General features: G+C 41.2%; 1 protein-coding gene across 6 annotated transcripts in view; it reads left to right on the top strand.

Annotated features, from left to right (window-relative positions):
• The first annotated feature begins 1,141 nt into the window (after positions 1 to 1,141).
• Positions 1,142 to 15,057, top strand: part of LOC106881912 (oxysterol-binding protein-related protein 1) — a 214,003-nt gene continuing 200,087 nt past the window's right edge. For 3 of the 6 annotated variants that reach the window (XM_089351687.1, XM_089351686.1, XM_089351685.1), the window contains exon 1: positions 1,156 to 1,500. The gene's annotated coding sequence lies outside the window, so the exon portion shown is untranslated. Of the gene's footprint in view, positions 1,501 to 15,057 lie in introns of all 6 variants that reach the window. The other 3 variants (XM_089351688.1, XM_089351690.1, XM_089351689.1) reach the window with 2 other exon arrangements.

Here is a 15,057-nt window from a genome sequence, read left to right as displayed (position 1 = left end):
TATTATTTCTAACTAGTTTTATAACGCTTCTTCTTATTAAATAGATATCATTTTATTTATGGCCACCTTATGAAAGTTACACTAAAATAGGTTTTCCAGAAATGTTTTGAATACCCAGAAAGATCACTGTGAGCTGTGTTGAAATGGTTCGATGTCGATATTGCGTCAATTTCTTCCACGAAACTTTTTTGTCACGTACGTCACACTAGGTAGATGAGAATTGTAACCCACAGACATTGTTGTCCAGCAAATTCATTAGCATTTTTTTGAAATTTTAAAATTGATGTCAATAAACACCACGAGACTGTTTATACTAAGAAAAAATCCAAAGGAATTATCTGTTACTATTATCAGGTAAAAAAAAAAAAGTTTTGTGCGATGTCACGTACGTCACGCTTTTTGAATCCCCTTCAAAAAACTCAACATAAAGGTTAAAAATTTTTTTGTTTAATATTTGCCAGGATAGTCAAACTTTACTGTGAAAAATGAATCAATAAATTTCTTGTAAATTCTTTCATTTGTTTCCCCTTTATTTGTTTCAGCCGCAGTGCCGGCCGTAGGGTTGCTGGTGCCCCGAACAAGCTGAATTCCGGCGTGTACAAGCTGACGGTCGTGGAAATGTCCTTGTCTGCCATAGTTGCCGGTACCTTGAGCCGGCCCTGACTGCACCCATGTTAGGGCACTGCCTTCACGGGTTTAAGCTTGGTACTTACTTTGTCCGTTTCTTTTCCCGAACCGCTAACTTAGCAAACTAGCATAAGTTGTCAAACAGCGTCGGGAGATAAACAGAAAAACACAGTCTTGTATGTTGAATTGTTTTGAAGAGGATCCATACGTGACATCGCACAATTTATTTATTTATTTTTTCTATTTTTACCTGAAAATATTTGGTCCTACGATGGCTTTAAGAATAATAAACTTGTATTGTACAAAAGTATAGATCAGCCATCAGATTAATGTAAAACTTTAACATACAGGGTGTCCACAAAGTCTGGGTACATGGGGATTAACACATACTTTAAGAAATTATTATTTCTTATATTTAATTGTTTATGCCATGATTTTATTTACTTTGTGGACACCCTGTATATATACAAGTCGGGTTTCTACACAGTTTCCGCCTACCTAATCCAATCAGAATGCTTTGATTAGTTCGGGGCTACAGTGGAAGACACTTGACCCAGGTGACACGCAAGGGGAAGCAAGTGTCCTAACTACACAACAACGCCTGCGCTTAGATGCCGCGCCGTGGGACTGAAGGAGCCGTGCAGGCCCACAATCGTTTTCGGTTGATTTCTTTTTCCTTGTCGATGGCGTTTGTAAGTGAAATTCTCTTGTAAACACCATTAAGAGTTATGTCCCCATTATCCAGGTGAAGGCGCTCCGTCGCTGGGTTTACCATTCCTGTTTGCTGTTTATGTTTGTTACCAGAGACATTGACACTGAAGCATGTGATAAAATACCATCGCTTTACGACTCTAAAACAAGCAGCAAACTCGTGTAAGTTCCCTGATTTATTCCACTAATACTTCTTATCATTATTTACTAAGCATCAGTCGTATTTAATATCCCTGTCTGTCTCGTGTATTCCCTGACATTTCTTCAGCAGGAACGATGTATGGAGGTGTCACCATAATTCTTGGGAATAGTTTCTGTTGTTCAGACTAGAAAATAGAGACGAGAAACGACGACAAAAGGCAGTGCGATATGTCTGGCGACTGGTTTCGTTAATATTGGCCAACTTCTCGCAGAGGACTTTCGTATCACTGTTAATGTGTGTGTATATAATTTAGTGGATATACATATATATATATATATTATTTTAAACTGTGCTGATATCTTTCTTTGTATATATGTCTCTCACTCTCTCTCTCTCTTTATATACATGTATGTATAAATTTAAGGATCTCTTTTCCATTGTGTATATATTTATGCGTCTACAAACATAGAATGAAAATAAACAACCACAAATGATGCATATGATTTCCGCCTTAGCTCTTATATTAAATCATTTACACGCACCATTAAACATACATGTAAACAAATACACTTTGCATGATAAAATAGATGACCTCCATACAAGATATCTATAGTTTTTACTTTTTAATTCTGCTCTTTTAATATATCACCTCATGTGTTCTGTAGGAATAATCTACTGAAATACTTGACTTAGTAGTTTACTGGAATGATGAAAAGCAAAGTTGACATCAGTGGGATTTGAACTCAGAATGTAAAGAGCTTTAACTAAATTCTTGGAATCGGTTTGGCCGATGTTCTAACGACTGGTCCAACCACCCAACCTACAATGTCTGTCGGATCCATTCAGAATTTTTACTTGAGTATCTTATTGATACGTGATCGGAAATCAATTCTCTGTTAAACTCACACCGTCCGTATTCGTTCAAAATGCACGAACCTCCACTATGCGTCGTACCCTACTTTATCTATCTATCTATCTATCTATCTATCCATCCATCTATCATTGTTAAAGAGGACAACAAACGTTAAGGCAAGGCAAGCATCTCAAGTCATATACATTAATATTATTAAAAAAAAGATTCACAGTCTTACAGTGAACTAAACCCCCATATTTTATATCTGTCTATCTATCTGTCTGTCTGTGTACCCATGTATGTACGGGTTATACATTCATATACATACATACGTACGTACATACATACATACATACATACGTACATACATGCATGCATACATACATACATACAGACAGATAGACAGACAGACATACATAGATAAACACGTGTACACGCAAATACAAGCCCAAACGCAAACGAAAACTTTGACTGTATTCTCGCGACGATTAACTGAACTGCTTGCTTATTGAATTGTCGTGGAAATGGCCGAATATACCACAGACACGTGGGTCCTTAATTTAATTCTCGCACAGAACCAGTTTGTCCATGCGGGCTGCATTCATTCGATATTGGTCTACAGTGTGTCAGTGTAAGGAAACGATGTCATCCACCCTCTTTTTTCTCAGCCCCTTTATCTATGTCTTGATGGAAGGTTGTGTGGGTGAAGGATGTCGTCTGCCAATACCTAGGGATTGTAATTGTGGGATCTTTCGTCATACATCACGAGTTGTAAACGGCTAAGTATGTTACAGGCGCTGAGGCCCCTAGGGTACTGTAATTCTGAAGGACAATCAGGGAGACAAATCGTGTGGCAAGCAATTGCTTGCAGAGCCCATCTGATTGGTTTCCACACACACACACACACATGCACCCCTACTCGTATGCATTGTGTCAAGGCATAAGTTTTACAATATTTTGGTAACTGTAGTGAAACTACCTCCCGCCATTAGATACAAACTACTATCGCCATTACATACAATCTTCTCATTTAAATATAAATAAATGCGAGCGTAGTAGAGAACCCATTCCTTGACATCACGTGACTGATCATTATTCGAATCGGCAACTTCTTCGAACCTTTCCCGCCAGAACACAAACTGACCAATCACGGCCCCTAATAAGGTCACGTGATAGAGTAAAATTCTATCACCGTCTTGGAGCCCTCTTAACGCTATATATAGATCAACTCATACCCCACAAATTTGTCTCGGTCCAGTTTCTCTTTGAGAACTGTTCCGTGTACCACACGACAGCAGCAGCAGTTCCAGCGACCACTTCAGCAGCTTCGTCCAGCCACGATGACCTCCGCCGTCGCCACATCAGCAACAAGAGTCTACTACTACTATCCAGCATCATCATCATGACCAACACGATTAATACCAAACAGCCTCTACACTACCAGCGTCAACACGAATTACTATGTACACCAAACCAAACCTCCGCGGCACATCTCTCTCTTCGATTCTGTTAGGTGACTCAGCTTCACCACGGTAAATAAACAGACAAGAGTTCTTAAACAGACAAGAAATTCTCAGCCAGCGATGAACATCTGTATAACAAGAATCACGGCCCGGCATCGATGCCACGACATCACAACTAGTGATCAGCACTGCCACACTCAGCCTCTCCTCACTTTCACATACAGAACTTTTCCTATAGTGTACTAACGAACTGGTATAATTGTCCACGTGTTATTGACTCTCTTTCTATCTGCTGTAATAATACACATACACATACATACTTTTCTTTGTACGACGGCCTGTCTTCGATTATGTTCTTATATGTCGCATTCACACTCACTCACAGACATACATCTTTAACGCCACAATAAATATCTCAGTTATTCCATCTTATACGGTTGTGGTCTTTCATTACTGGTCATCTATGTTATCGTCGCATAACATATTATGTATATCATCTTTGATATATATTTGTATGTTCGACCGTGTGACACGTTTAAATAAAAGGAGTCCTCTGTTTTTCCATTCGTCACCATTTCTCCTTTTATGAGTTCGCACGGTCGTCCCTTACATAACTTATTTACTTTTTTTTCATCGAGTTATAACAAAAGCTGTCTGGCATTCAAATTAGGGGCCATCATGTTGCACCGTCTGAAGCCACTTTTCTGCTAGTTCTTTGATCCCATGCTGATACCAGTTCTTGTTCTTTGTGGCAAAGAACTCCTTCACTGAAGCTTCCACCTCTTCCAGGTTGATGAAGTGTTGTGAGCACAGGAAGTGGGCCTTGCATTGGACCAATTAAGAATCTGAGAGAGATGTTTTTCTGCAATCTTAACCTGCATAAGCAGTGTTTAAGCAGGGGCCAGCTTCTGGAGCCTATCACTAAACATGGGTGTTTCGAACACCAGGTAACGCTCTGCGTCTAAGGAATTATACCTGGCATTGGCTAACAGAAAGTGAGCTCTTCTCCAGCAAGATGATGCAAGACCTCATACTGTTTGAACGAACCCAAATAAAAGCCAGGAATTTGAGGGAATTGAATTGATGCCACACCTGGCATATAGTCTGGCTCTACCTCCCTTAGAATATTACTTGTTCCAATCCATGGCTCACTTCCTGTGCTCATAATGCTTCATCAACCAAGAAGAGGTGCTCGGTTCAATATATATCCATAGATGTACATACACACACACACACACACACACACACACACACATATATATATATATATATATATATATATATATATATACACACATATATATATATATATATATATTAAGGTTAAGTGAGGAATTAGGCTTTGTACAGGATAGAGGTGCAGGAGCAATATGCAATAAGAATACATAGAAAGCAAATTTTCTTGAATGCCTAAGAGGATCCTTAGAGGTGGTAGATAGTTTCTGATATGTAGGGGACCTAATTAGTAGTGGAAAGGGGATGTTCTGAAAGTGTTGTCATTAGAATAAGAACAGAATGGGAAAAACTCAACTGATGTTGGTAATAAAACACGTCTCTCTTAGAGTTAAAGACAGATTGTATGATGTTTCTGTATGAACAGCAATGCTACATGGTAGTGAAATGTGGGCCCTAAATGCAGAGAACATGGGAAGACTTGAAAATAATGAAGCTAGCATGCTCCATTGGAAGTGCAAAGTCAGTGTTCATATACAACAAAGTGTAAATGTGTTGAGGCAAAAATTGGACATAAGAGGAATCAGATGTAGTGTGAAACAAGGCTGTACAGGTGTGGTCAGGTGATGCATATTTAATGAGGACCTTTGTATAAAGAGGTGCTGATTGTTTAAGGTAGATGAAAGTTGTGCAAAAGGGAACCCTGGAAGACATGGGATGAATGGGTGGAGGTTGATCTTAGGACTTTGAATCTCATGGAAAAGATGCAAAAAGACTAGAATGACTAGCAGTATGTGGTGCACAAGACGATCCTTCCATCTCAGTAAAACAGTTTCTAGACACACACGCACGCATGTGTGTGTATGTATGTATGCATGCACAGTTGTTCCCCTTGTTTAATTTCCTAGGCACCCCCCCCCCCCTTATTTTCTATCATTTGCCTAACTACAGTTTTCTGCTGCTCTGATACTAGTTGTCTTCCTCACTACTGGAACTTCTTCGCATCACATCCATCCTTCTGTTGTTCCTCTCTACTCACATTTTACATTGATCACCCTCACCCCTCTTCTGTGCTATCAAATTATCTCTCCTTCTTCAATAAACCACTTTCTGTTGACTTGCCCATATCACTCTATATCTCTCATCTCCTCCTTGCATTATATCTTTTTTCTCTACTCACCCCTACAACCTTCCTATATTACACCCCACCTTCTCTCATCCCTTTCCTATCTTCTTTGTTGTTTCATACTGTTACTCTTCACCTTGTACTGCCTACTTCTTCCAACCTTCCCCACCAACTCACATATCATCAATTACCTTTCCAATATTCACTGCATTCACCCCTATACTCCTCTCAATCTTTAGTCATCATCTAATTTCCCCTACCTTCTAGCCAACACTTATTTATCATTAACTCCCCCCACACACATACACACGCCTCAACTCTTGCTCATCTTTCGGTATATTTACATTCCTACCACATCTTACCACCCCTCACTCTCTCCATATATTCTTAACTGCTACCCAGCAACACTTTCTATTCTTCTACCCCAGATCCCACCCTGACACCTCATCAGTATCTTCTTGGTCTATCTTTCCAGCTCAACACCAACTACTCCTACCCATTGTGCATAATGTGAGCAGATGTATCTCCCCTTCAGCAAGAAACCTGTTTCAGAGCCCCTTCCTTCATACTCTGGCTTTTCATAAAGCTGCCCCTCTCTACTTCACCCTCACTCTGCCTAATGGTTGGTTTAGTCTTGCAAGTTACATGGCAACCTCACTAGTGCTGGTGCCACAAAAGAAGCACTCCCATGTACACTGAAACAATTTTAAACATACTTACAAGAGTAGAAACCTAATAGCAACCATCTTACTCAGATCAAAATTCCCCATCTGAAAATAGGAAGGACACATTAGATAATGTATTTCTAAACAAGATCCTTCTGAAGAGACACGATACTTTATGGCTGGAGTGTGAAAGGTCATTAATTGGATCGATTAATTATAACGAAGGGCTAAATGAAAATACACACTTAATTCGATTTACACAATCAAGTTCACACACACACACATGCACTTACAGGCTTAGACATACGGACAGTCAAATATAAACATACACACTCAATCAATTACATCTAGGGAAGGGTCACTCAGCTGAGTGGCACTCTGTCTCTAACAGACACACTCCAGCCTCAAGTCTATAGGCATGCTGTCACCTCTCTCTACCTTTTCTATTACTATCGTAATAGCTTCTGCCCCTCGGAGCTGGTCTGTCCCATACTTTTACCTACAAGGTACCCCCAGTCTTACTTACTTCAGTCCTTCAATCCCCAACGAGTATAGGCCATTGATGGCTTTTCTCCTCTCTTCTTGACCCTGGGCTATCTTTTCTGCTTCTCCCCAATTGGATCTCTGCTCCTTTTTGCAGCTTTCTATCAAACTTTACTACTCCATGTTATTTCTTACCCCGAAGGAGGGCCTTCCTCTCCCAGATTTTGTTGCATTTTGCTTGTCCTCAATGCTTCAATAACCATGTTTTTCTTAAATTCTAGGCAAGGGAGTTGGTTCTATGTGAACCCATTTTCACCTCTGGGAAGAGATGGTTCATACCAATCTGGCCTCTCTTCTTTCACTTATCCAACATGGGGGACCTTATCAGGATCTTGTGCTTCTCAGGGTTATTGAAGCACACAAGCCACTACATAATAGCAACAAGGATCTACTCATCTCAAAACCTTTCATCTCCATTGGTGCATTCACTGCCTCCCCCCACCATCCCTTTCTTCACACTAACCACTTACCCAATCTTTCTTCCCCACAACATACATTATCCCTCTTGAATTTCCTCTTCTCTGCTCATGTATTTCCTGCAGGTGTTGTTCTGCAACAGCTTAAACGGAACATTAATGGTGTCAGCTTCATCAGATGCACTCACACATTAACACAAACACATAGTCACATATACAAAATTTGATATTCATATATATATGTGTGTGTGTGTGTGTGTACTCATGTGCTTACATACAGTCAGACATATACAACTGCATACACACACAGTCATGTGCATACAAATATACAATTACACACTACACAATCACATGTATACATACACAGCCACACATACACAATTACATACATACACAATTACATACATACACACGTACACAAGATGTATCTGTTTCTGTCTTTATGGTTACCATTCATACCCACACTCATACAATCACATTCATGCATATAGTCTCACATACACACACAGCTTGTACAGTTGTGCACACACACATACGCTTGTACAGTTGTGTGCATATACACAAACACACACGCAGCTGGTGCAGTTGTGTGAATACGCACACACACACAAACGCACACAGCTTGTACAGTTGTGTACATATGCACACACACAGCTTGTACATTTGTGCGTGTACGCACACACACAAATGCACATACACACACACACAGACTCACACAGCCCCATATGACAAAACCTCCACTGCTGAAATTTACCACATTGCCTCCAAAATTGTATTATAGTCTATAATTTACAATGTCAAACTTGACCCCTCCCCACCCACCCTAATCCTACCCCCCCCCCCCAACACACCTTTGGAGTTACCTGCAAAAGTTATCAGTACAAAATCTCTACCTCTTCTGGCTAATTAATTATAGGAAATCTATTTTACCCCTAACTGTCCTACATATTACACCGCCACCATTACCACCGTCACTACCACAATAGCCACCACCTCCTCAACAACCAACACCACCATCACCTCCACCGCCAGTACCACCATCAACACCACTGCCATTATCACCAACACCACCACCTCCACTACCACTCACCATCACCTCCACCTCCACAACAACCAACACCACCATCACCTCCACTGCCACCACAACCACAACAACCGCCGCCGGCACTTCTGCCACCATCACCTCCACCTCCGCAACAACCACCACCACCACCATCACCACCACAACAGCCATCACCACTGCCACAATAGCCACCGCCACCGCCAGCAGCAGTACCACCACCACCACCACCACCACCACAGTAGTCATGTGATATTAGGGTGGATAAGCTAGAATATAGGAATTCAAATTTATTGTTGATATTTTGTTGTTTTTGTTGTCTGTCTCTTCAGGAGTGTCAGATTTGGCTACAAGTAGACAGACTGTGCCATTTTCTAGGACTGCCATCTTTTTTCACTTGTTTCAGTCATTGGCATGTGGCCATTCTGGAGCACCACCTTGGTGGGGGTTTTAGTTGCATAAATCAACCCCTGGGCATTATTTTCTTTCTAAAGTCTGCTACTTACTGTATCGGTCTCTTGTCAAATCGCTAAGTTATGAGGATGTGAAAAAAACCAACTCTGGTTGTCAAGTAGTATGTGGGACACACGGACATATGGACACACACATGACAAGCTTCCATGCTGAGGCACTTATACCCACACACATACAAGCATGTACATATGTGTGTGTTTTACTAAAAGATATAAGCATCAGCAAGGAAACTAGAAAGAACAGCAGTAAAAAAACCTGTGCTTTTTTAACAAAGTCCTTTGTTATATTTGTTCTGCATTGAGTTACAGACACTCAGACATTCCCCCCTGTCATTCTGCCCATCGTAAATGTAACCAGCCAAAGACTGGCCCATTAGAGACCTATAACCAATGATGCTATTATTCAGCAATAAATTAAATAAATACATGTGAGGAATGAGAAATGTGTGATATACTTCTTATCACTGGAAAAATACTTGAATGATAAAAGAAAACAAGATGAAGTCAGCCGAGTTTAAGTGCAGTTTGTTTTATGAGTGTTGTTTTAGTCTGGGTCAGGGTTAATTGAATGAAGAACTTACAAACGAGCAAGGACAGAATAACCTCCCAAGCAGACCGAGTGCAGATATGGATATCATATGGAGACCAGTATTAAGAAAAGATAAAATATTAGGTTTATAAACCCTAAAATTCACTCTATGATTGCCCATGGGCAACAGGCAGTGGGTTTCACAAAAAAGAAAAATTTGGACAACATCTATTCTCATTAGCGATAGATCTAGCAATAGAGCGTAGTTGTGTATGAGTTAGTCAAAAGATTAGATGAGTTCCATTGATGAGATATTGGTATATGACATGCTTGTTGGTAAGCTTGGCCCTTAACCTTTTCTTCAATGTCAAACACAACCTGAAATAAGCTGAAATGGCTATTCCAGTTTACGAAGCTGTGCACTCATTGGAAACATCGTCGAAGATTTTGGCATCGGTACTCACTCACAGATTGGCACTTGTTGCTGCTAGTGTAGTCGGAGATGCTTTAACTTGACAATCCTTGACAGATTTACCCGTTTCTGTGACAGCACATCATGGTGTGGGTTTGGAATAGATCAGGGCTTCAGTGGAGCCCTGGTCAATTTGGATCAGTCCAAAACTTATGACAGGGTCAACCGTCACTTCTTTCCACTTCATGCCTTAGTGACACATAAGGCTCCCACTCTCTCTCTCCCTTCCTCTTTCTACTCCTCCTCCCCCCACTCTCTTTCCATGCTTCCCAGTTAATGGCTTTGGTTCTCATCTAGTTCCATGTTCCCCATTTGCCAACCTGCTCCTCTTTTTCAACAATTCTTCTCCGTACTTCCTCCTTTCCTCAGGGGCCCAGGACATGACTCACATACAGTCGTTGTTGAGAGCTTTCCTCAGGGTGTGGCCAATACCCACCTCCTTCTCCACACTTCACTGTTCATACTCTCCACCCTAGCTTTCTCTCTCTCTCACTCTCTCTCTCTGTCTTTCTATCTCTATCTCTCTCTCTCTCTCTCTCTCACACTTTCTCTCTCTCTCTCTTTCTCTCTCTCTCTCTCTCTCTCTGCTAATAGAACCTGGTTTAGGGTACTTTGTCTGTCCCTTGCAGGGGATGAACTCCATGATTACGCCACCATACCACATCATCGTGGGAATTCCTTCTGGACACGGCTGAGTGGATGTGACCTTGGTCATGGCTAATACAGCACAGGTGCAAACAACCAGCATGATATCAAACATGGCCCCTTTATTAATCCTTGAGTCAAAGAGGAAGGCAGTACCTCTGACCCTTTACAGGGCTACCTCAAAGACTAGTGGCAGAAAAGGAAGAAACGTTCTTCAGAAGACCTGGATCAAAGGCTTGCAACATCTTTGCTTTTTCACAGGTTTTATTTTTTTTTATGAGTCCAAAAACGACCTTCCCTACCAAGCAAGCTTTAGTGAGAGTTCTAATTTAGACATTGACGGTTTCACTCTACACAAGTCGTGCCCACTCACATGATTACCACATTGCAGATCTACTTATCAGGTCTATGGCCTGACATTATAGACAGGAATGATTAATTAAGAAACTCTCATGGGTGCCTGATCAATATCCGACTCAACAATCTGTTTTAATAATATTTTTCTAGATGTATGTATGTGCATCATACATTGCTATAAGTGTACAGTGCATTGTGTGTTTGTATGTATGTGTCTATGTTTCTCCCCCTCCTCTCTTTCATATATATATATACATATATATATGTGTGTGTGTGTGTGTGTAAATGTGGCTGGGTGGTAAGAAGTTTGCTTCCCGACCACATGGTCCCAGGTTCAGTTTCACTACGCGGCACCTTGGGCAAGTGTTTTCTACTATAGCCTTGTGATTTGGTAGACAGAAACTGAAAGAAATGTGTCATATATATATGTGTGTGTGTGTGTCTTTGTTCCCCATCACCACCACCACCACCACCACTTGACAACCAGTGTTGGTGTGTTGACGTCCCTATAACCTAGTGGTTTGCCAAAGAGACAGAATAAGCACCAGGCATTAAAAAAAGTAAAAGTACTGAGGTTGATTCATTTAACTAAAAATTCTTGAAGGTAGTGCCCCAGCATGGCCACAGTGTTTTATCTATCTATCTATATATATATATATATATATAGATAGATAAAACACAAACCCCTTCAGGTAGATGGCCCTGCTCAGTATGTAGAAAAGGAGTAGGTAGTAACTCTATAAGATGTACCCGGTGCAAGCTATGGACACATAAGAGGTGCAACAACATCAAAGGCAGGTTAACTAGCAAGTTAGTTTTTGTTTGTGGCAGATGTTCAGGTGCAATAAAGACTGTAAACAAACAGGAAACAACTTCTATCTCATTCCAGGGTGAAAAACTAGAGGTAGTCGATAGCTTCCACTATCTGGGCGACCAAGTTAGTAGTGGGGGTGGGTGCGCTGAAAGTGTAGCTGCTAGAATAAGAATAGCCTGGGCAAAGTTTAGAGAGCTCTTACCCCTGCTGGCGACAAAGGGACTCTCACTCAGAGTAAAAGGCAGACTGTATGACGCATGCGTACGAACAGCCATGCTATATGGCAGTGAAACATGGGCTGTAACTGCTGAGGACATACGTAAGCTCGCAAGAAATGAAGCCAGTATGTTCCGTTGGATGTGTAATGTCAATGTGAATACCCGTCAGAGTGTAAGTATCTTGAGAGAAAAGCTGAACATTAGAAGCATCAGTTGTGGTGTGCAAGAGAGACGATTGTGCTGGTATGGACATGTGGTGAGAATGGATGAGGATAGCTGCGTGAAAAAGTGCCACACCCTAACAGTTGAGGGAACCCGTGGAAGAGGTAGGCCCAGGAAGACCTGGGCTGAGGTGGTGAGGCAAGACCTTCGTACATTGGGCCTCACCGAGGCGATGACTACTGACCGAGACCTTTGGAAATGTGCTGTGCGTGAGAAGACCCGGCAAGCCAAGTAAGATCGTTGCCAGTGCCCCTGGACTGGCTCTTGTGCGGGTGGCACATGAGATGCACCATTTTGAGCGTGGCCGTTGCCAGTACCGCCTGACTGGCTCCCGTAGAATTTTCGAGTGACACATAAAAGACACCATTTCGAGCGTGGCCGTTTTCGTGCGGGTGACACGTAAAAGCACCCACTACACTCTCTGAGTGGTTGGCGTTAGGAAGGGCATCCAGCTGTAGAAACTCTGCCAAATTAGATTGGAACCTGGTGTTGCTATCCGGTTTCACCAGTCCTCAGTCAAATCGTCCAACCCATGCTAGCATGGAAAGCGGACGTTAAACGACGATGATGATATATGTATGTATGTACGTACATACATACATTCATACATATATGATGGACTCTCCCATCATTAGACGGTGTATGAGGGTTCGACAATTTTCTTACTGAACAACCACACAAATGACTTGTTTATAGTAATGAAATGTTTCTCCTTATATATATATATATGAGTTATTTACAAAAGGTGAGTGAAAGCAACAAAACTGACCAGGCTAAATCGACCTATTTTGATTATCTGACCAGCTAAACAGGCAGGAAGAAATGGAAGAGGGTACTTTTCCCTTTGATGAGCCAGAAAAATCTGGGGTACCCTGAATTCCCTTGTTTTCCCAATGTTTTATTGTTATCTATAGTTTTTGTCTTCCACCTTTGTACTGACCTCAATGTGTTGTGTTCTTAAGGACCCAACGACAAAGATCATTATCATAGTTGCCTCCCTTGTATTAAAAGCCACAGCCAGAGGGTGCCACTTGTATTAGAGTTCTTATGAATTTGCTAAAAGCTAACTGCATCATACTTTTATGAATGATACACACATCTAAGATATTGTCCTGAATGTTAAGTCATACCAGATATAGATTTTCAATTGCCAGCTTTGTTATCAGTGCATCTCCCACCACCACTGCTACTTCTGCTGTTCTCACAGCTGTAAACAGAGTCAGTTGTCAAGGTAATAGAGCTATGACTCATCAATATGTTATGCAATCAAGACAGTGGGTTAGATCCATCCACCAACATATTTTCTCGTCACATAGGTATGACCCATACTGCTGAGTCATCAGGTTGTGAGTTCAAACTGTAGATCAGGCCAATTTCTATAGATATTTTCATATTGTGAAAATAATAATAACGAAGATGATGATGATGATGATGATGATGATGATGATAATAATAAAAGCCCTGGTGCAATAACAGGCAGTGGCTCCCATGGCTTCTGGTCTTAACTGATTGGAAGTGTTATCATGTCCATTGTTTTGTCTTGGTATAAAAGATGGGCTACAGCAAATATTCTGCTCAATACCACAAATTTGCTTGTCGGTTGTTTGACCTTAACCAGTTGAGCATGTCCCTTGGTGGCTGAGCATATGTGCATCTCTGATCATTAGCAGGAGTAGTTGGGGAGCTTCATAGCCATGTGTTGAGAGGAATTCTTTGGGGTTTGGATAATTCACCTCCGGAAACATGGGTGTTTTGTTCATCGTCCTTAAACAACCCTTATTCAGGGACCTTTTGAGTGGGATGGGTTACTTGACCTGAAGAAAATTCTAACTGGGTCCCCCCTGCAATGTCATGCATTATTTATCTTGATGTGAGACCATCATGTTGTGCACATATGGTTGTGATGCATGTGCCTGGTGTACTCTTATCAGACGGGTAGTCATGATGGGTACATAGGGCTTCATATATTTGTACCCCAGTGTCACTTTGATGGCATGCACTGCTCTCTCACTCAATAATAATAATAATAATAATAATAATAATGATGATGATGATGATGATGACGATGGTTACACACACACTTCCATTCGCACTAATGTGTATTTAATTAGCAATGGTATGTTGGTGTGTGTTTGTATGCGTGCACACATATATGTGTGTGTATACGTATGCAGTTGCTCCCTGTGCTTAATAACTGCTTTCTTAATCTAACTAAAGCCAGCTCAGCAGTCTTGTGTGTTGGGGAGGGCACATGTCCTCAGTGTTTGTGTGTGTATTTATATATATGTGTGTGTGTGTGTGTGTATCTATCTTTCTTTTGCTCTCTCTCTTTCATATCTCTCACTCCTCCCCCTCACTTCTCTCATTCCTCCCCCTCTCTTCTCTCATTCCTCCCCCTCTCTTCTCTCATTCCTCCCCCTCTCTCTTCTCTCACTCCTCTCACTTCTCTCTCTCTCTCTCTCTCTCTCTCTCTCTCTCTCTCTCTCTCTATATATATATATATATATATATATATATATATATACACAGGGGTGTGTTTGCAAAAGAA

This window comes from Octopus bimaculoides, chromosome 4 (genome assembly GCF_046866305.1).
Source record: "Octopus bimaculoides isolate indiv1 chromosome 4, ASM4686630v1, whole genome shotgun sequence".
Lineage (NCBI taxonomy): Eukaryota > Metazoa > Mollusca > Cephalopoda > Octopoda > Octopodidae > Octopus > Octopus bimaculoides.
The sequence above is the reverse complement of the archived record's forward strand: the minus strand, read 5'-3'. Positions and strand labels throughout refer to the sequence as shown.